At 42.1% G+C, this 21,621-nt stretch overlaps 1 protein-coding gene across 18 annotated transcripts in view; it reads left to right on the top strand.

Moving 5' to 3' along the window:
- The window catches only part of Zfand2a (zinc finger AN1-type containing 2A), an 80,798-nt gene that overhangs the window by 12,339 nt on the left and 46,838 nt on the right, over positions 1 to 21,621 (top strand). For 3 of the 18 annotated variants that reach the window (XR_010042309.1, XR_010042308.1, XR_010042313.1), the window contains one exon: positions 4,211 to 4,317. The exons of 13 other annotated variants lie outside the window; for them this stretch is intronic. The gene's annotated coding sequence lies outside the window, so the exon portion shown is untranslated. Of the gene's footprint in view, positions 1 to 220; positions 3,673 to 4,210; positions 4,318 to 21,621 lie in introns of those variants that run through there. 2 more of the 18 variants (XR_010042316.1, XM_063234008.1) reach the window with 1 other exon arrangement.

Here is a 21,621-nt window from a genome sequence, read left to right as displayed (position 1 = left end):
CCAGGGTCTAAGAGATAACCAGCGTGCACTTCAGGCATGTGGGCTGCAGTATCAAATGTTTTCACAAGATGTCACCAGAGGCCTTTTCTAGAATCAGGATTGAAAGTGTCGTGGGCAGAGTGTATCCAACTAGCCCATCAGTCCTGCTTTAGCTGTGGAAGGTTGACAGTGTGTAAAGAAGTGTTTTTAATTAACCTTCCAAATTCTCCCTCTCCCCTAGGGTCTTTGTTATCCAGTTCAGGCTGATCTTGAACTCACTATGTAACTCATGCTGGCCTCAAACTTGCAATGATTCTCCTGTCTCAGTTTCCTGAGTGTTGGGATTAAAGGCATGTGCCACCGCCCAGCTCCAAATTCCTTTTGTGCTATAAGCCTAGTCCAAACACAAAAAGATTGGTTACACAATAGGTCAATGGCTTAGTTTTCCAGGTTCAAGGTCAAGAGTCAGGATCTTGGACATTTGCTCAGCTCTGCACTGTTTTAAGAGGGGTATAAGAACAGGAAAGCTGGTCTCACTCTGGTCCTATGTGGAATTTGCCCAGATGAGTATTAATTTCCTTTATTTTGCTGAAATGATATAAAACATACAAACACAACTTGTTACACAGGAAGAATAAAGCAGTTAGAACTTAAGCAAATTTTGTTCACAGAGGTTGTTTGCTTTTTACTTAGTTTATACCATCCTTACATATTTTTGTGTGGATAGTCAGGATTTAGAGACTGTGCTCACATCCACCTTACAGAGATATCTGCCCATGCCAGAGATGGTCAGCCATGGGGAATTGGCCCATATCCACTTCCTCGTGTACCTTTCATAGCCAGGAGATGGAGCAGAGACGCTCTGTTCACTTCCATATTGTAGAGGAGTCACAGATGTGATGGTCAGGCCCTCTCCTCACATCCATGTTGTAGAAGGCTCTGGAGACATGAGTGATAGGTGAGGATGCAGTGGATTCTACTTAAATTCACACACGAGATGGGGAGATGCGTTTCTGCTCATCTGTGTTATAGAGGGCTCTACACTTGGCCTCTGATGGTCAGGATATGGGAGACTCACATTTATATTTTAGAGGAGTCAGCACACACCTGAGATGGCTAGACATGTGGGGTGGCGGTCCTCTGCTCACATTCACCTTGTAAAGGACGCCACACACCTGAAGTATCTCACATATGGAGCCCTCAACCTTGAAGATGGGACAGTAGCCCCACATGATCCTGACCAGAAGTATGGGAACCCTCTACAACACGGGTAGGATCGCAGCCATGCCCATGTAGTGATCATCCTGTACACATGGGGAGCTGTCAACAATGTGGATGTGTACACAGCAGCACAGGTCCTGACCACCAAAGGCACATGTGGGAACTTCAACAAGGTTGATTTAAGGAAGCAATCTGAATCCCTTATATAGACTAAACATATAGTTAATAGTTCCAACATTTGAATTTATATCTAGCAGCTGATGACTCAAATATTATTGTATTTATAAGCACTTAATCCTATTTTTATTCATTTACACAATTACTTTAGATGACTCATGAAAATCAAAGCATAGCTACTATTCTCAAGGATATATATATCCTTAACTAAGGAAAAACTTATTATATACATAAAACAATGGAAATTATAAAACCAACTTTTAAGATAAAACTCATCTTGACTGAGTAATAACTGGATGAAAGTATGCCAAAATAAAAATAAAGATGCTAACTTTAAAAGCATCTTTATTTTTAATTTTCCAATTTAAATTAGCCCCCTGTAAGCCATGTAAACAAAAAGCATTTGGGCTAATATTACAGTGTCTAATTTATAAGGCAATTTAAATAGAATTTTTAGAGGGTAACATACCCAAAAGTTAACACACAGAAACTTGTATCAACCTAAATCATACAACTTTTTTTTTTTTTTTTTGTTGGTCTTTTTCCTTTTTATCGGTACCGGGGATCGAACTCACAACTGTCTGCTTGCAAGGCAGGTGCTTATGCCACTGAGCTAAATCCCCAGCCTGAGTGATATAACTTTTAATGTGAAACTTTTGCATTTTTATTTGCAAGTCTTTATAAACTTTTTACCCTTTAGTGTTGTGAGTTGGTTATCCTTGAATATTTGTATAATTACTTTTTTGTTTTTGTTGATATTTTGAAAAAGGAAAGCCATAATAGAGCTAGAAATCTATAAGGGTAAAAATATAAATAAAAATAAATTGATATTAGCCCAATTTTTTAGGAAGTAGTTTCAGTTAAGCAGTTATTACAACAGATTAACAGATAAAACATATAAGAGTTACATATAAAGAATTACATTAGAATTACAGAGAATTACACATAAAAGAGTTACATTAAATCAAAGTTCACTGTTAGATGCACTGGCCATGTTGAACTACAATTTTTTTTTCTTTTTTTTAGGAATAACTAGACTGCTCAGAATTTTTCCTGCTCAGAATTTATCAATTTGGTGCTAATTTTTTAATGTAAGCTATAACAGTTAAAATAGCTTCGTACTTTAAGCTATTTTGAGTACCTTTTTTTGTTAATGTCACAGATTTATAACCAGTATGAGTTAGAAGGGAGGAAGAAGAGATGTGGATTATTCCTGGGATCTTTGCTTATTTTTCCTTTCTTATTATAAAACCAAGTTTGAGCTCTTTTCTGTTTAAATTATATTTGGAGAAAAATTTAAAATCTTCCATCTTCAATTGACTCAAAGTTTGTAAAATATAACTTTAAAGGTGACAGTTTGGGGACAAAGATTGAGTTACCCATAATCATTTAATTAGTACTACATGCCTTTAAGATGTCTTGTGAGTACTTTTGCAAGGAGACAGAGAAAGACAACAACAAAAAAAAAGAAGACAGAATCCTATTGAGGTCTACATCACTGAAGGGCTCACAACCATCTGAGGTGGTCAGGGCATGGGAGTTTATGGTCAAGCCTTGTGATAGAGTTCTTGACATTGGACAGGGGATTTCATTTAACAGTCACCTAGTAGAATTCTTCACACATCTGAGGAGAGGGGAAATTTTGGGGATGCTCTCATGGAGTTCATTTTGGGGAAAGATACATGTCTCAGATAGTAATGAATGTCATGGGAGGGGAAGTTCTATTCACACTTAGATTACAAAGGACTTCACATCCAGCTAGCTAGTGAGCCTAGTGTTCATGAAAGGGAAAAAATGTTCTGGGTTGCCAATGTTTTGGTCTCATTGTGAATCAGAAATGGAACAAAGTACAATCTTTTACCACTTTGGGGGAGCATTGCTTGGTTAGTGCCTTTGGATTTCGAGGTCGCCTATGTCATCTTATATATGACCTCTACCAATGTATTGAGTAGTTTGGATACCTGATTGGTTGAGTGGTTGCAGTACTGGGAATTGAACCTGCGGGGATGCTGACATGTACCTCAAGCTACAGTTCTTGTGAAGTTTCCCACATTAGCCTTGAAATTGCTATCTCTTCCCTCACCTTGCATTTATAGCTATGCACCAACACATGTAGCTGATTTTGAGTTCTGAGTCGGGTGCACGCAAGAGAAAATTTTGCAGCAGGTTGTGTCTGTAATGTTAACTGCCCTACATTTGGAAAACCCAAGAGGCTGAGGCAGGAGGATTTTGAGGTCAGCTCTCACAATGTTTTGGCTGGAATATCTGACAAATAAACAAACTGTGTACATTCAAGGTGTACCATGTGATGATTTTGTATGCATTTACCTTGTAAACTGAGATGTGCATGAAGTGAATGAACACATCCATCACTATTCGATGGTTGCTACTGGAGTGTACAGGCACTTTAGGCAACAGGGCTCTAAAGCCCAGCAGGATGCTGGTGGCCTTTTCCCTAAGGTACCCACGTGTACAGCTATACCTAAATGCCTCACACATGCACACATCATCTCACATCTCATCAACACAGCCACCAATCATCCTCCACCAAGGTCTTTTTCCTTTACTTAGGCACAGGAACACTGAGCTTCTTGTATGTGGGACCTTAGTACCTGTTTTGGCTACCTTTGGAGCCAAACAGCGTTTGATGTTGTGGCTACCAAGGTTCTCTCTCCTTTTGCCCATGTCACCTCTATGTTTCATTCTTGTCTTGGCTTTTCTCCATGGCATGTATCATGTGCTGTGTGATCTTCTTATTCATCTGCCTGTCTCCTCTAAAACATAAGCTCACTACATCCCACTTGTGTCTCCTATTGTGTTTACTGCTATTTAGGACAATGCCCACACAAGAGGAACCCAAGGAACATTTATGAATGAATGAATGAATGAAAATGCAGAGCATTCTTACCACAGAAAGCAAGCAGTGGAAACATACAGCAGGTAATCAGGGTTCCTAGTCCAATCTGCAACTACAGAGTAAAGACTTCAGAGCTTAAATGAGGACAGTGGCTGTGGGTCTCAAGGGTCAAGGTTACACCTTGGGTCTCCATTGGCTGCTTTTCCCTGTTACCCTTTTAGAGTGCTCACCCTGATCTGGGGAGACTGCTTAAAACTGCTCCATACACTGTGTAGGTCCTACTCCTTTGGTGGGGTGTACCGTCTAAGGTCTCCCTGTTGCTCCATGGTGCCTGAGTTGTACCAAGCTGCTGTCTACAAATACACACTCGTTTTATAAGTTGCCACATACACTTATCAGCAACTGTTAATCATTTTCTTTTTTTCTTTTCTAATGAAAAGGTGGGAACAGCTTAACTTAAAGTAGTGCATCTTTACTAAACATAATTGCTCTGCATTCCTAGCAGTTGCCAGTGGCAAGAATTGAAGATAGGTGAGCCAGTTGATCTAGGTGAGTGTAATTGCTCCCAGTGCCATAAGGCCACAGTTTGCAGCAGGCCTAAGAGCAGAGGAAGCCCAGGTACATTTTAAAACTTAATACTGTGGAGGACACTTTTTTATTTTTATTTTTTCCTTTTGTACTTAAAGTTGATTGGTATATTTTAGATACATAATAATCATATTCTTCATAGGGAATTTTTATGAGAACCATTATGTAGCATTTAAAGATTTACACGCACTTTTCAGTAAGTGCTTTAGCACAAATATTTTAACACTGGATGGTGGACAGCACTGTGGAGTTGCCAGCTTTAGGATTAATAATCCAGGTGTTTTCCACCAGTGAGTCACCTTGAGCAGATAGCTTCGCTTCATCTTTGTCTGCATTTGGTAGCCAGTGGGAGGTGGTATGAAAGGCTGTATGATGTACAGATGCCATTTGTCCTATGAGTTCTCTAATGAGCTTCTGCACCATGGGCCCTCTGTGTCCTCCATGATGAACTAAGAAGCACAGATGTGAAGTCAGAATAAAGCACAGTTGTACTGGTGGGGAGATCCAGAGGTCACCCTCATAGTGAGTTCCAAGATGTCACTCTGTGCCTGCCATCCCACTGAGGTTGTGTTTTGGTGAGTGGCATCCACCATTATAGTGTTGACCTCCACTTTGCAGAGATACTTTGGGATCTGTGTTTGGAGTGGGAGATAAAGCTACATAAGCCAAACATTTCTCAAACCAGTGACACTGATGAATTTTCAGTTGCTTGATGTCTTCAATTTCAGGCAGATTTCACTGGAGAAAACTGGCAGTCACTGTGCCTCAGTGCTTTCCTGTTGTCCCGAGTATAGCTCTGACTGGCACATCCAGCTTGTCTCTGCATAGGGCCTGGAATCAAGCTTGTGTTCCCTGCTGAGGGTTTGGTAAACAGCCTACTTGCTCTTTGGATATGTGGGCTCCACTATGGAACTTTGTATAAGATGTCACTAAGAGGGCTTTGCTGAAATCAGGAGGATTGACAGTGTCCTGAGCAGCAACCTATAGGGTTGACAGTGCACAGAGGCTGTATTAGTTCACCTTCAAGATTCAGTCTGTGCCTATTTCAAACTTGAGAGATTGGTTCTGAAATGGGTCAGCCACTAAAACAGTCTTATGGTCTCTACCTACATTTAAGACCCAGAGTCAAAATTTTGGACCTTTTCTCAGCTTTGCAGTGTATTAAGTGTGTTACAAGGAAAGCTGATTTCACTGTGATCCTGTGTTGATTTTTTTTTTTTTTTTGGTCTTTTTTGTTTTTATCGGTACCAGGGATCGAACTCACGACTGCCTGCTTGCAAGGCAGGCGCTTATGCCACTTCCCAGCCCCTCCTATGTTGATTTTGACAGATGATCCTTTAGTTGGCTGAAACGATCTAAAAAGATACAAAGACAGTTTGTTATACAAGGGTAGTAAAACAGTCAGAGCTTAGGCTGTGGCAATAGCTCAATTTTGTTTGCAGAAGTTGTTTGCTATTTGTCTTTCATTTCCTTTGTTTAGGTGGTGCTTACAGATCTCTCTAGTGAGAATCAGGACATGCAGGCCTCTGCCATGAATTACCTTGCAGAAGCTTCCACAAATGATTGAATATTAGGAGAGTTAGGGGACTCTGCCCACATCCTCCTGGCAGAGGGCTCCACCCATGTCTGAATGGTCATCCCTGTAGATCTCAGCTCATAACCACACTGCACAGTGTTCTCTGTGTACTTTAGATAGCTGGGGGTGAGTGGAGCTCTGCTCACTTCTGTGTTGTAGGGGATTTACGTCCATGTGACAAAAGTCAGGACATCTATTCATGTGGTAGGAGGCTCTGCAGACACGAGTGATAATGAGAACATGGGTGGATTCTGCTGAGATCCACATATATGTGGAGCATGAGGTGGTAAACTTAGTGAGTGGAAGTCTGCTCACATCTGTGTTGTAGAGGGCTCCACACATGCCTGTGATAGTCAGAACATGGGGAACTCTGCTCACATCCATGTTTTAGAGGCATCAGTACATACCTGAGATGGCCAGAAATGTGGGTTGAGGGTCTTCTATTCACACTGACCTTAGGGAAGGGTCCACGTATCTGAATATTGAGGAAATGATGTTCCAATCACATCCATGTCCGAGAAGCACCATCTATCCCTGAGATGGCAGGACAGAGTAGCTCTGAGCTTATCCATGCACATCAATGTATGGTTGTTCCCACACTGGTGCATGGGATGGTCTGAAAATAGGGTACATGACTGCTTATACCCACATTCTAGAGATTTCCATGTATGCTTAAACTAGTCAGAGTTTGAGGATGGGGACATTCTGGTTATACTAAGTTTCTAGAGGGTTCCACATACCTCAGATGGCCAAGGCATGAGGCCTGTGTCTATATTCATATTGCAAAGAGCCCTACACAAAGTGATGGTTAGGACTGGCCATCTAGGACATTCACATGACAGACGGCTCCCCCACACCTGAGATAGGACATGGTGTGTGCATCTGCTCACATCCATGATGTAGAAGCTGCACACATAACTGAAGTGGTCAGCCACCAGGGAGTGACCTCCATGCAAGGTAGCTGAAGCTGAAGGGCCAGGACTAAGAGGATCCAGATGTGAACCCAGTCTTTTTTTTTGTTTGTTTGTTTGTTTACTTGTTTTTGTACTGGAGATTGAACTTACGACCTCAAGTTTGCCAGGTAGGCACTGAGCTAAATCTCCAGCTAGGATCAGAATTTGATGGTAGAGAGCTCTACTCCTGTCATCTTAGTAGAGGGCTCCACACACCTGATAGTGAAGCTCTGCTCTCATCTACATGGTAGACAGCTCCACATATAGCCTGAGAGGGTCAGGACATGGGAGGCTCTGCTCATGTCCAGGTCCTGGGTGCATGGCCAGGATATAGGATAAGGACTTTGGATGCTTGGATATGGATGGGTTAGTGTCTGCTTCAATCCACATGGTATACATCAGTCCATCCACACCCAAGTATTTCAGGACATGGGTGAGACAATACTCACCTCCATGGTGTATAGGGATCCCCATACCGTGAGGGTGATCATGATTTTAAGGCAGACAGGTGAATTGCTGTGAGTTTGAGGCCAGCCTGGGCTACAAAGTGAATTGAAGGCCAGCCTGAACTGTGTAGTGAGACTTTGTTTGAAAAAGACAAAAAACAAACAAGCAGAACTGCTGAACATCCATTTTTTTTTTTTTTTTAATTTAAGAGGAAAAAGAGAAAAACACAAAACAAACCAAAGCGGTGTAAGGGTACACGTAATACAGAACTACAAAAAACAACAAAACAAAACCAAAAAAACAAAACAAACAAAAAAAAAACATAACAGTAAGAAATCACCTGTTAGTATATTACATATTATCATCTTGAAAATAGTTCCTCAAATCACAGTATCAAAGAATACAAGGTGGACATTCAAACAGGTAGACTGCAAACAGCTGTGTTCAATGATCCAAAAACATTGATACAGTCAGCTATTTAACACCCCTAAACACACTTGCTGTTATATCCGTTAGAGGTCTTTTTTTTTTTTTTCCCTCTCTTTTTTACAACAAAATTCACACACTTTGGATTTCATTACTCCTTAGTGCTTATTACTTTTTTTGGGGGGGGGGGAGAATACAGTCAAATATGGCAAAACAAAGCTGTCAGTCAATACCAAGGATAGACATAGCACATGGTGTAGAACAGAGTACAAGTTTATCAACAATGGTTATCAACGTTGTCCCTTGTTTCCTTAAAAAGAATTGTCTATCTCATTAGATATTATAAAGTTGGACAAAACAGTAGAGAACAAGACCAATAAAACTTAGGCATTGTAAACATTACAGGACTTCCAAAGAAGACAATAGTCAAACCAGAATGGGTATCTTAGTGAATCTTATTGTCTTCAAAGTAGTTGCCTATGTCTTCAAACTTGATACTACCATATAGAATGGAACAGAGTCTAATCAGTCAAAACAAGATTGTGGGAGTACTACAGGACTTCAAAACAAGTTAATAGGAAATCAAAAAGAGTTACTGTTTATATATCCTAATTTTTTGAATTTTTTCTTTAATTAAGACAAACATAAGAAATGACTAAATAATTTTTTTTTTATTTTATTTAAGGAGAAAAGAAAAGAAAGAAAAAAAAACAGTGAAGGGGTACAAGTTATACAGATTTACAGGAGAAAAAAATGCGCAGTAGGAAATCACTAGTTAATGGATTACATATTGCCATCTTAGAAATAATTGTTCAAGTCACAAAATCAAAGCTTGTAGAGTGGACATTCCAACAATAATACTGCAAACAGTTCTGTTCAATGATCCAATAAAACTCTGTGATATCATTTTCTATCTTATACATTTAAATATACATGCAGTTATACAGTTTAGAGCACTTTCTTTTCCTCTCTTTTGTACAATGACTATTACACATTTTGGGTTTCATTGCTCCCACGGTTCTTATTGCTTTATTGGAAGAGAGTAAAACCAAATGTGACATAACAGAACAGAATCGGTCAAGTCAAAAGGGTGGACATAATAGATAATATAAAAACATAATACAAGGTGATCAACAATGGTTACCATAATGCCTCCCGCTATTTCTAATAGAATTGCCTATATCATTAGTTGTTATACAATTGAACAAAACCGTAAAGAATAAAACCGGCAAAACCAAAACATTGGAGATATTGTAGGTCTTCAAAAGTAGATAAAAGTCAACGAGAATGGGTGTTATAATGAATCTCATTATCTTCTCAGATGATGCCTAAACTTTCGAACCTGATACTATCCAGCAAAACAGAATAGAGGAACCTCAGTCAAAAACAAGATGGTGAGAGTAATACAGGGCTTCAAATCGAGATAATAGAAAGTCAAAGTGGGTTACTATATTATATCCTGCTATATTTTTCCCTTTAATTAAATGGATAAAAATAAAAAAGTAAATAATGGAGTGGAGATTGAGAAAAAAGAGGGCATAACAGCGAAACAGGGCAGATCAAAACATAACCATTTAAGCAGAATAGTGTTTCACCACCAGATAATCCTGACCCAAAAATAGTTACCATATTGACTCCCTCCCTGAAGTCCTTGAGTACAACTTCATATACTGTAGCATTAAGTATATCAAAACAATGTAAAACCATTTAAGAGAATGACAGCATTATAGAGTATTTAGAATCGACTAACAGAAAATGAAAAATGGTCTCTGTATAATCTCCTTGTCTTTAAAAGGTTTTTGCTTATACTATCGTACATAACAAAATCCAATAAGATACAACCTGTTTAGACCATTGGAGACAGAAGAACAAAAGCTAGATGAGACTTTAAAACAAGATGGTACTAAATCAGCATTACCTATTAAGATGTCATTTTCTCCAAAAAAAGCTGTTCCTATCATCCAATCTTCTCTGTCTCATTTCTGTTGAGCTCTTTTTCTGTCAGTAGCTGTCAGTTTGTCTTCTTCATTTTGTTCTCTGCTCCATTCTTTGTGGCCTCCCCGCCACTATTTCTGGGTTCTTTGTATTTTTCTTTTTTTAGAATATCCTGCAATACTTTCTGTAGGGTTGAATTGGTGGTTGCAAATTCCCCCAGTTCCTCTTTATCCTGGAAGCACCTCGTTTTTCCATCAATTTCCAGGGACAGTTGTGCAGGATATCTCAATCTTGGCTGGAGATTATTATCTTTCAAAGCTTGAATTATTTCTCCCCATGCTCTTCGTGATTTGATGGTTTGTGAAGAGAAATCTGCTGTATTTCTGATGGGTATTCCCTTGTAAGTGATCTGTTTCTTGTCTCTTACAGCTTTTAATATTCTGTTCTTGTATTGAATTTCTGGAATTTTGATTATTATATGCCTGGGTGTTTCTCTGTTAGGGTTGTAGGTAGCTGGGGTCCTGTATGCCTCATACATCTGAGTATCTTTACCTTTTGCTAAATTAGGAAAATTCTCCTGGATTATTTCTGTGAGTAGCTTTTGTAGTTCACTTGTTTGTGTCCCTACTTCTTCTTTTATGTTCTTAATCCTTAAGTTATGGCTCCTCTTATCATCTTCTTGTCTTTGTATTATTGCTGTGTGTTTCTTTGTTATTTTTAAGTAGTTTTTCATTTCATTCTCCCATGTTTCAAGTCTGCCCTCCAATTCAGATAGTCTGTCCTTAGTTTCTTTCAAGCTGTTATGCCAGTCTTGGGTAGACTTCTTAATTTCTTGATAGTCCCTTTGCACCTGCTTCACATACTCAATGCTTTCTCTGTTTTCTCCATCAAGCAATTCTCCCCTCTTTTTCTGTTCTTCCATTCCACCATCTGCTTTTTCCTGGGTGGTGCTTAGCATTTCTCTAACTATTCTGCATACTTCTAGCTTCAGGTCATTGATAACTTCATTCCTGAATTGGTCTATGAGGCTCTCTAAATGGCGCTTAATGTATATTGGTGCAGTGTCCACTATTGCCTGATTCTCAGGATTGGGGGCCGAGGAGCCTTTTTTGTTGCTTCCCTTCCCCATATTTTCTGTTCCTTATAAAATGCAATCTTACACAGGAGGCCCGGCTTCCCTGCCTGTCAGCCACAGCCTGATCAAATTGCGCTGGCTAGTTGTTCCCGCCCTCCGCTGCGCCCCAGGGAGCCGCGGAGGAGGCAGCCTACGCGGGAGTCGGTTGCTCCTCCAGGCCACCGTCAGGCTCTGGGATCTGGGTTAGGCCAGCCTAGGGAGTCCGCCAGCAGCGTCACTCAGACCAGGCACCTTTCACCAATCCCGTCCGAGAGGGGAATGTGTGGCTGGAGTTGTCACCGCGCCCTGCTCTTACAGGACTGCCCGAGCCCAGAAAAACCTCCGCTGGAATCAAACTGTGGTAGGGGATCAGTTTCTTGCTCACCTCGCCACCAGTCAGTTTTCCTCCTTGTCCGTCCTGTTTCCGACTCCATTCGCAGACTCCCGTTCCCGAGCTTCTGCGCGTCTCTCCTTGCCGAGCCGCTGTGGAGGCAGCCAGCCGCCGGGCGGCGGGAAATCCAAACCGCGGTTTCCAATGGCGCGGGGTCGAGCCTCCACACCGAGATTTTTCTGTTCCTATTTTAGCGCCAGGACTGTATTCTAAGTTAGATTCTCTCAGCCCAGTTCGTTCCTGAGTCAGCAGAGCATATCTCTACTGGTTCGTATCTCCTTAGTCCGCATCATTCCTGGCCTCTGAGCCGAGCCTTTAGAGAGCCTTCAGTAGCTGCTGCTGTCTGTCCGCCATGTTCTCAGGAAGTCCCGACTAAATAATTTTTTTAAACAATAAGGGGGAGATTGAGATAAAACAGGACATAACAATATAACAATAGAGGTCCCAGCATGACTGTCTCAACAACCTAGTACTTCACCACCATATAACCTGACTTAATAGTAGTTACCATAGTGTCTTTTTCCTTGAAATATTTGGATAAAACTTCATATACTCTAGCTTCAAATATTTTCAAATCAAGAAGCCCAGAATAAAGCCTTTCTAATTAATGAGTGAAAACTTTATAAGGCTCCAAGGCCACCTAATGGGGAATCATGATTACCACATATTTTTATATATTTGAATCATTACTTACATTAGGGAAACTATTCGGTATTCACACATGCGAGATTGATTTATTTCACTTATGAGTATGGTCTCAAGCTGCGCCCATTTATTGATAAATATCTCAATGTGATCCTTCTTTATAGCTGAATAATACTCCATTGTATAGAAATACCACAACTTTTTTATCCATTCCTCAGTTGATGGACACTTGGGTTGTTTCCAAGATCTGGCGATTACAAATTGTGCTGCTATAAACATAGGTGCACATATATCACTGTGGTATGATGCTTTCAGTTCTTCTGGGAATATGCCTAGAAGTGGAATAGCTGGAATAAATGGGATTTCCAGTCCCAACTTTTTGAGAAATCTCCAGACAGATCTCCACAAAGGCTGTACCAGTCTACACTCCCACCAGCAGTGCAGGAGAGTTCCTTTTTCCCCACAGCCTCTCCAGCATTTGTTGTCGGTTTTCTTGATCCTGGCCATTCTTTCAGGAGTGAGATGGTATCTCAGTGTGGTTTTAATTTGCATTTCTCTAATGACCAATGATGATGAGCATTTTTTCATGTATTTATTTGCCATTTGCATTTCTTCATCTGAGAATTGCGTATTCATCTCAGATGCCCATTTTTGGATTGGATCTTTGAATTTTGGAGGTCTGAGTTTCTTTAATTCTTTATATGTTTTAGACAAGAGGCCCTTGTCTGAGAGAGAGTTCACTAAAATCTTTTCCCAGTTTGTGGGTTTTCTTTTCACTATGCTGGAGATTTCTTTTGACATGAAGAAACTTTTTAATAAGAAGTGGTCCCAGTTATTGATTCTGGGAAGTATTTCCCGTGCAGTTTGAGTCCTGTTCATGAATTCTTTACCTACTCCTATGTCTCCAAGGTTTCTACCTAATTTGTCTTCCAATAGATTTAGTGTTTCTGTTTTAATATTCAGATCTTTGACCCATTTAGATTTTAATTTAGTACATGGTGATAGACATGGGTCTAGCTTTAGTTTTCGGCAAATGGAGAGCCAGTTTTTCCAGCACCATTTATTAAAGAGACTGTCGTTCTTCCAGTGAACCTGCTTGGCTCCTTTATCAAAGATAAGGTGGTTGAGTGTGTTTGTAGTTGTGGTTGTATCTTCTAATCTATTCCACTGATCTTCGGCTCTGTTTTGATTCCAATACCATGTTGATTTTACTACTGTTGCTTTGTAGTATAACTTCAAGTCAGGGATTGTGATGCCTCCTGCTTTGTCTTTGCTGCTTAGAATTGCCTTTGCGATTCTAGGTCTCTTCTGGTTCCAGATGAAATTTAGGAGTGATTTCTCTAGATCTATAAGGTATGTTGATGGAATTTCTATTGGGATTGCATTGAATCTGTATAACAGTTTTGGGAGAATGGCCATTTTCACAATGTTTGTTCTTCCTATCCATGAGCAAGGGATGTCTTTCCATTTTCTGAGATCATCTTCAATTTCCTTTTTCAGTGTATTATAATTTTCACTGTATAAGTCTTTCACTTCTTTCATAAGAGTAATTCCTAAATATTTCATTTTTTTGCTTGCTAATGTGAATAGTCCAGTTTCTCTTATTTCCCTCTCTGTGATTTTGTTGTTCGTGTATAGGAATGCTATTGATTTCTGAGTATTGATTTTGTATCCAGCCACATTACTGAATTTATTTATTGTATCTAAGAGTATTTCAATGGAGTTTAGGGGGTCTTCTATGTAGAGTATCATGTCATCTGCAAACAATGATAATTTAACTTCTTCTTTTCCTATCTTTACCCCTTTTATTTCTCTTTCTTGCCTAATTGCTCTGGCTAGTACTTCCAGTACTATATTAAATAGGAGTGGTGATAAAGGACATCCTTGTCTTGTGCCCGATTTTAAAGTAAAGGCTTTCAATTTTTGGCCATTTAGTATGATGCTGGCTGTTGGTTTGTCATAAATGGCCTTTATTATATTGAGGTAAAGACCATTTATTCCAATTTTCTGTAAAGTTCTTATCATGAATAAGTGTTGGACCTTATGGAAGGCTTTTTCTGCATCTATAGAAATGATCATGTGATTCTTATTTTTGGCTTTATTGATATGGTGGATTACATTTATTGATTTGCGTATGTTGAACCATCCTTGCATTCCTGGGATGAATCCCACTTGGTCATGGTGTATAATCTTCTTGATGATTTGCTGGATCCTATTTGCCAATATTTTACTGAGGATTTTTGCATCTATGTTCATTAGGGAGATCGGTCTATAGTTCTCTTTTATAGTTGGGTCTTTCTCAGGTTTTGGTACTAGAGTAATATTTGCTTCCAGGAATGACTTAGGAGGATTGCTTCCCTTTCAATTTCATTTAATAGTTTGAGGTGTGTCGGCATTAGGTCTTCTTTATATTTCTTGTAGAATTCTGCAGTGAATCCATCTGGGCCTGGGCTCTTCTTGGTGGGCAAGGACCCAATTACATTTTCAATTTCATTAGCAGAGATTGGGTTATTCAACAGTTTTATATCCTCTTGATCTAGCTTTGGTACTTCATATGCTTCTAAGAATCTGTCTATTTCTTCTGTGTTATCAAACTTTTGAGAGTAGAGGTTTTCGAAATAGGTGTTGATGATCCTCTGTATTTCTATTGGGTCTGTAGTGATTTCTCCTTTTTCATTTCTTATTGCATGAATTTGAGCTTTTTCTTTCCTTTTTTTAATAAGGTTGGCTAGGGGCTTATCGATTTTATTTATTCTTTCAAAGAACCAACTCTTTGATTCGTTGATTCTTTGGATTGTTTTCTTAGTCTCTATTGCATTGATTTCTGCTCTGATTTTTATAATTTCCTCTCTTCTTTTGGCTTTGGGCTTGACTTGCTCTTCTTTTTCTAGCTGTTTGAGGTGTAGCATCAAGTTATTTATTTGTATTCGTTCTGTTTTCCTGATGTGGGAACTCAGTGCAATAAATTTTCCTCTCAGAACGGCTTTCATTGCATCCCACAGATTCCAGTAAGTTGTATCTGCATTTTCATTTTCTTTTAGGTATTGTTTAATTTCTTCTTTAATTTCTTCTGTGACCCACTGATTACTCAAGAGTGTGTTATTTAGTTTCCATGTGTTTGTGGGATTTTTGCAGTATCTTTTGTCATTAATTTCTAATTTCAGAGCGCTATGATCCGATAATATGCAAGGGATGATTTCAACTTTTTTGCATTTGCTTAAATATGTTCTGTGAGCTAATATATGGTCTATTTTAGAAAATGATCCATGTACTGCTGAGAAGAATGTGTATTCTGATGTTGTTGGGTGGAACATTCTGTATATGTCTATCAAACCCATTTGTTCACAGGTGTGATTCAGTTCTGTTATTTCTTTGCTCATTTTCTGTCTGGTTGATCTGTCCCTTGGTGTCAGTGGTTTATTAAGGTCTCCTGTTACAATTGTGTTACTGATAATTTGCGTTTTCATTTCTGTTAATAATTATTTTATATAACTGGGTGCTCTGGAGTTTGGTGCATATATATTTAAGATGGTTATCTCTTCCTCTTGGAGTTTTCCCCTTACGAGTATGTAGTGACCTTCTTTGTCCTTTATGGTCATTGTTGGTTTAAAGTTCACGTTGTCTGCAAACAGAATGGCTACTCCTGCCTTTTTTTGGATTCCTGCTGCATGGAGAATTGTTTTCCATCCTTTGACTTTCAGTCTGTGAGTATCCTTCTGGGTTAGATGGGTTTCCTGTAAACAGCATATGGTTGGATTTTGTTTCTTGATCCATTCTGCTAGTCTGTTTCTTTTGATTGGTGCATTGAGACCATTTACATTAATGGTTATTACTGTTAAATGCTTGTTAATTGTAGGAATGTTATCTCTCTGCTGTTGCATCTTTATCTTTCTGTTCTGTTTAATTATTTGCTTTGCTTAGTGGTTTTTTCCTTTGTGTATCTAAACTGTCTTTCAATATTTTTTGCAGGGTTGGTTTGGTGTTCATGAAGTTCTTCAGCTGTTCTTTGTCATGGAAGTATCGTATTGCACCATCTATTTTGAATGATAGTTTTGCAGGATATATCAGTCTCGGTTGGAAATCATTTTGCTTTAGGATCTGGAATACTTCACTCCATGCTCTTCTTGACTTTATCGTTTGTGCTGAGAAGTCTGCTGTGATTCTGATAGGTTTTCCTTTATAAGTGATCTGTCTTTTCTCTCTGACAGCTCTTAATAATCTATTCTTGTGTTGGATTTCTGGGATGGTGATTATTATATGTCTGGGTGTAGTTTTATTTTGGTTATGACTATTTGGAGTTCTATGTGCTTCACTGATCCTGATGTCAGTTTCTGATCTCATGCTTGGGAAATTTTCGGCTATTACTTCTCTAAATATCCTCCTGACATCCTTCATGTTGTCTCCCTCTCTTTCATTAATCCCTATCATTCTTATGTTATTCTTCTTTGCATCGTCTTGCAGTTGTTGAATTGTTGTTTCCTGGTTCCTTGTTATTTTCAAAAGATCTTTCCTTTCCTGTTCACTAGCTGCAATGCTGTCTTCAAGGTCTGAAATTCTATCTTCACTTTCATTAAGGCGGTTTTTACAACTTTCAGTGGAGTTTTTTATTTCCTGTATATCTCTGTGCATCTGCATTATGTATTCTGTTTGTTTCTTATATTGCTCGTCTAGGGATTCTATCTTTTTGTTTAGTTCCTCCAATTTTTTATCTGTGTTTTCTTTAGATATATTTAGAATCTCTTTCATTTCTTTTATCATTTCTTCTTTTATCTGGGAGATTATTTCGAATTTGAATTTCTTTAAAGCTTCCTGGAGTTGCTTGTCAATTTCAGTGGCTATTTTGTCCGATATATGAGGTGGATGGGATATATTTTCTTCTATATACATCGCTCCTAGGGTTTCTTGAGATGGGCTGGAGGTTTGAGGTTGTAATTTGGTCTTTCGTTTTGTCATTTTCCTATATTTCTGTGTTTCAAGTGTTATTTGAAAGCTTCCTCAGGATCTGTTGAAAATCCCCTTCTATGTTTGGAGCTAGTGAGACTCTGGCACCGCGCTACCCCAAGTCATTGGGCCTACAGAACCAGTGTCTCTCCTCTGCCTGCTCAGAACTCCGCAGTTCCAGACAAGCTGGGCCTCAGGGACACTGTGTGCCCACCTGCCCCTTGGAAGCTCCACAGTTCTTCAATCGCAGCCGGGTTAGGGTACTCACCACAGGCCGCAGTGCTTCAGGAACCTGTGGACCCTCCCTGGTTGCAGAGATATCCAGAGTCCTCCAGACACGTAGAGAGGCCGGTGAGGGCACCCCAGATCTGCCCAGCTCCTCCTCTGCAGACCTATGGCCAGGCGTGGCAGCTAAACAGGCTGGGCTAGGCTGATAGTGTGGGCCCGCCCATCTGTCGCCAGCTCAGCAGGTCTCCAAGTGAAGGCGGAATGGGGAGGCTGATGTGGAAGCCTCAAACCCACCTCTCTCCTTCACTGCACCTGGAAGCCTGGGGGAACTCCAGCAGTCTGGGCGGAGATATCCAGAGTCCTCCAGACACGCAGAGAGGCCAGTGAGGGCACCCCAGATCTGCCCAGCTCCTCCTCTGCAGACCTATGGCCAGGCGCGGCAGCTAAATAGGCTGGGCTAGGCTGGTAGTGTGGGCCAGCCCACCTATCGGGAGCTCAGCAGGTCTCCAAGTGAAGGCGGAATGGGGAGGCTGATGTGGAAGCCTCAAACCCACCTCTCCCCTTCACTGCACCTGGAAGTCTGGGTGAATTCCAGCAGTCTGGGCGGAGATATCCAGAGTCCTCCAGACACGCAGAGAGGCCGGTGAGGGCACCCCAGATCTGCCCAGCTCCTCCTCTGCAGACCTATGGCCAGGCGTGGCAGCTAAACAGGCTGGGCTAGGCTGATAGTGTGGGCCCGCCCATCTGTCGCCAGCTCAGCAGGTCTCCAAGTGAAGGCGGAATGGGGAGGCTGATGTGGAAGCCTCAAACCCACCTCTCTCCTTCACTGCACCTGGAAGCCTGGGGGAACTCCAGCAGTCTGGGCGGAGATATCCAGAGTCCTCCAGACACGCAGAGAGGCCAGTGAGGGCACCCCAGATCTGCCCAGCTCCTCCTCTGCAGACCTATGGCCAGGCGCGGCAGCTAAATAGGCTGGGCTAGGCTGGTAGTGTGGGCCAGCCCACCTATCGGGAGCTCAGCAGGTCTCCAAGTGAAGGCGGAATGGGGAGGCTGATGTGGAAGCCTCAAACCCACCTCTCCCCTTCACTGCACCTGGAAGTCTGGGTGAATTCCAGCAGTCTGGGCGGAGATATCCAGAGTCCTCCAGACACGCAGAGAGGCCGGTGAGGGTACCCCAGATCTGCCCAGCTCCTCCTCTGCAGACCTATGGCCAGGCGCGGCAGCTAAACAGGCTGGGCTAGGCTGGTAGTGTGGGCCAGCCCACCTATCGGGAGCTCAGCAGGTCTCCAAGTGAAGGCGGAATGGGGAGGCTGATGTGGAAGCCTCAAACCCACCTCTCCCATTTACTGCACCTGGAAGTCTGGGGGAACTCCAGCAGTCTGGGCGGAGATATCCAGAGTCCTCCAGACACACAGAGAGGCCGGTGAGGGCACCCCAGATCTGCCCAGCTCCTCCTCTGCAGACCTACGGGTCCTCTGCTGATGCGAGCTGCTCACCGAGCTTCAGCGACTCTCATTCCTGCCCCGCCATTCAGCTCTGGAGTCTGACGAAGCGCTGCCAGACAATATAGGTCTTATATAAAGAAATCTCTGCTCTGATGGGGATTGTGTGGGGTTTTATTTTCATACATAGTGTACCAGGCACTACAGAGGCCACAGATAGTTAGCATAAGGGGTGTCAGAGTGCTCCTCACATCCCCATCGTCCAGACCACACATGTACGTAATTCTTCTGCCTGTGAGAGAAACCACTCACTTGTACATTCTCCAGAATGTGACTGCCACCCTGGACATTCGGTACATGTGGGGAGATTTGGTCACCTATAGATTTTGCAATGTTTTGTCACACTTGAGGGATCAGGTAGCTTTGTTCCTTCCCACAGCCTGGTTCTAGAGGGCCTCACAACTGCCTACATTGTTTGAAACATGCAGTGCACTGCTGCCGTGCATATCTGAGCGGCGATGAGGAAAATGACTTGGTGCTACTTACCAGAGGTGGTGAAGATTAGGCTTGGTGCTGCTTATGTGGGTGTCTGAGGGTTCTGTCCAGGATGCCTCTATAGTTACGCATGTCTTGCAAGTCTCAGGCCAGTCATCCTTGTGACTCTGGGGTGTGCACGTGGGAGAACATCAAGAGGTCAGGAACAGAGGGTGTTACTGATATGCATGGTGCAGACGAGTTTGTGCACAGCAATAGTTGGCAGGACATGCAGGCTCTGCTCCCATCATGCTGTATGTGCTTGAGTTGGTTAGGACACAGGTGGATGCTACTCATATCTGGGTTTGTACAGCGCTACACATCTGCCTGGGATGGTGAGGATGCATATGTGTGTGCGGATGTCTATGTGTGTGTGTGTGCATGTTTTTGTGCTGGTATAGAGGGGCTGTTACGCACATACTTCCCTTGTAGTTCATTCCACACATGGCTGCGGGATGTAGGATATTGGCAGCTCTGTTCACAGCCTCATTGTGGAGGCCTTTCCACATGGGTGTGATCATTACCACAGGCAAACCGCTCTGGTCACAACCAAGCTGCACTGTTTGTACTCTTCCGCGACGGTCAGAATTAGGTAGAGCTCCTGTGTGGTTCATGGCGGCAGGGCTCCATAGGTGACAGAGATGCAGAGGCCCTGCTTATGCTTACTGTAAAGAGACTGGAGACTCCCGATTGGCAGGAAGTGGAGACCCCTTCTTTACATTTATGTCCCTCCGGTGTTCCCCAATGCCTGACTGTGTCAGGAACTGTTGAGCGGTGGTCTTGCTCACATATACATTGAACAGGTTCTCTGTATTGTTTGTAAGTCCAGTCTCTTTGTCTGTGGAGGCCTCAGTCCACATTCGCATAGTAGATTCTCAACAGGAGTCTTCCATGGTTTAGCCCTGGGCTGCTCCAGCCAGATGCAGGTGGAAGCCAGCTCAACTCAGAGGTGAGATGTAGATGGGACATTGGCAGAGGCTGTTCCCAGAGTCACTTTAAGGAGTGCTCAAAAACATGTGAGGTTGTGAGGATGTGATGGGATATTTCTTACACCATAATGTAGGGGCGTCCCACGTAGCTGATGGGTTGGATTTGTGAGGTCAGTCCTTTTACTTACCTCGGAGAGGACTGACAATCCCAGCAGATATTTGCACAGGGTAAGTGTGTTCACATCCTCCTTTTCTAAGGTGCTTGACTTGGAGAGGTGATCATCACCTGGCTTCGCTCCACTTCAGGTTTTCTGGACAGGAGAGGGCCCTGGCCACAGAAAGGTGTACAGGGCTCCACAGGAGCCCTAGATGGTCATTGTGAGTGTGGGTACACAGTGCCTATTTCCTGGTAGAAAGTTCCACACAGGCCTGAGGCATTGATGGAATGGGCTGTTGTGTCCCTGTTGCATGTTTAAAAGGGCTCCACATTTTCAAGATGAGCACCACTCTACACTGCTCTGCACTCCTCTGTGTCGTTGAATAATTGTACCTACCTGTGAGAATCCGTCAGCAAATGATGGGCCTCTTCTCACCTCCACATTGTAGACGGCTCCATGCATGATGCTGATGTCTGGAACATGTGTGGCTCTGCTTGCCTTCTCTTTGTAGTGGGGCTGCACTTCCCCAGGATTGTTGGAGTATGGAAGGGCTGAGTCCACATCCACACTGTCCAGGGCTCCTCTGGTGTCAGGACACAGCAAAGGCTCTGCTCACAGTCACATCATGCAGGCTGCCACACATGCCTGAGTTGTTCAGCACAGAGACAGGCTCTGCTTACATTCACTTTAGAGCTGAGTGCACATCCATGGTGTTGAAGACAAGGGCAGGGCTCTACTCACATTCACTTGGGGAGGGCTCGTTGCACTGCTGTGGGACTTGGGACATGGTGCTGTATGTGGGGCGCTCTGCTTCCAGTCAAGTTGTACAGGGCTTCATGTATGGCCTTGGTTGGAAGGTCATAGGGAGCATTGTTTACAACCACAGGGCACAGGTTCAGCACAGGCATGAGGTCACCAGCACATGGGGTTGGGTTCCTGTTCGCATATAGTTTCTAGGGACTCACACTGCAGGAAGGAGAAGGAGACAGGAGATGGCTGTGTTTTGCATCTTTTGTTTGTTCTCTTTCCATAGCTCATGTTCTCTTTCCATAGCTCCACACACATGTTGATGTCTTTCGA

The sequence above is a fragment of the Cavia porcellus genome, unplaced genomic scaffold (assembly GCF_034190915.1).
Source record: "Cavia porcellus strain 051 isolate PalLab524CR breed Dunkin Hartley unplaced genomic scaffold, mCavPor4.1 scaffold_23, whole genome shotgun sequence".
Classification (NCBI taxonomy): Eukaryota; Metazoa; Chordata; class Mammalia; order Rodentia; family Caviidae; genus Cavia; species Cavia porcellus.
Note: the sequence above shows the minus strand (reverse complement) of the source record. Positions and strands in the feature narration are given on the sequence as shown.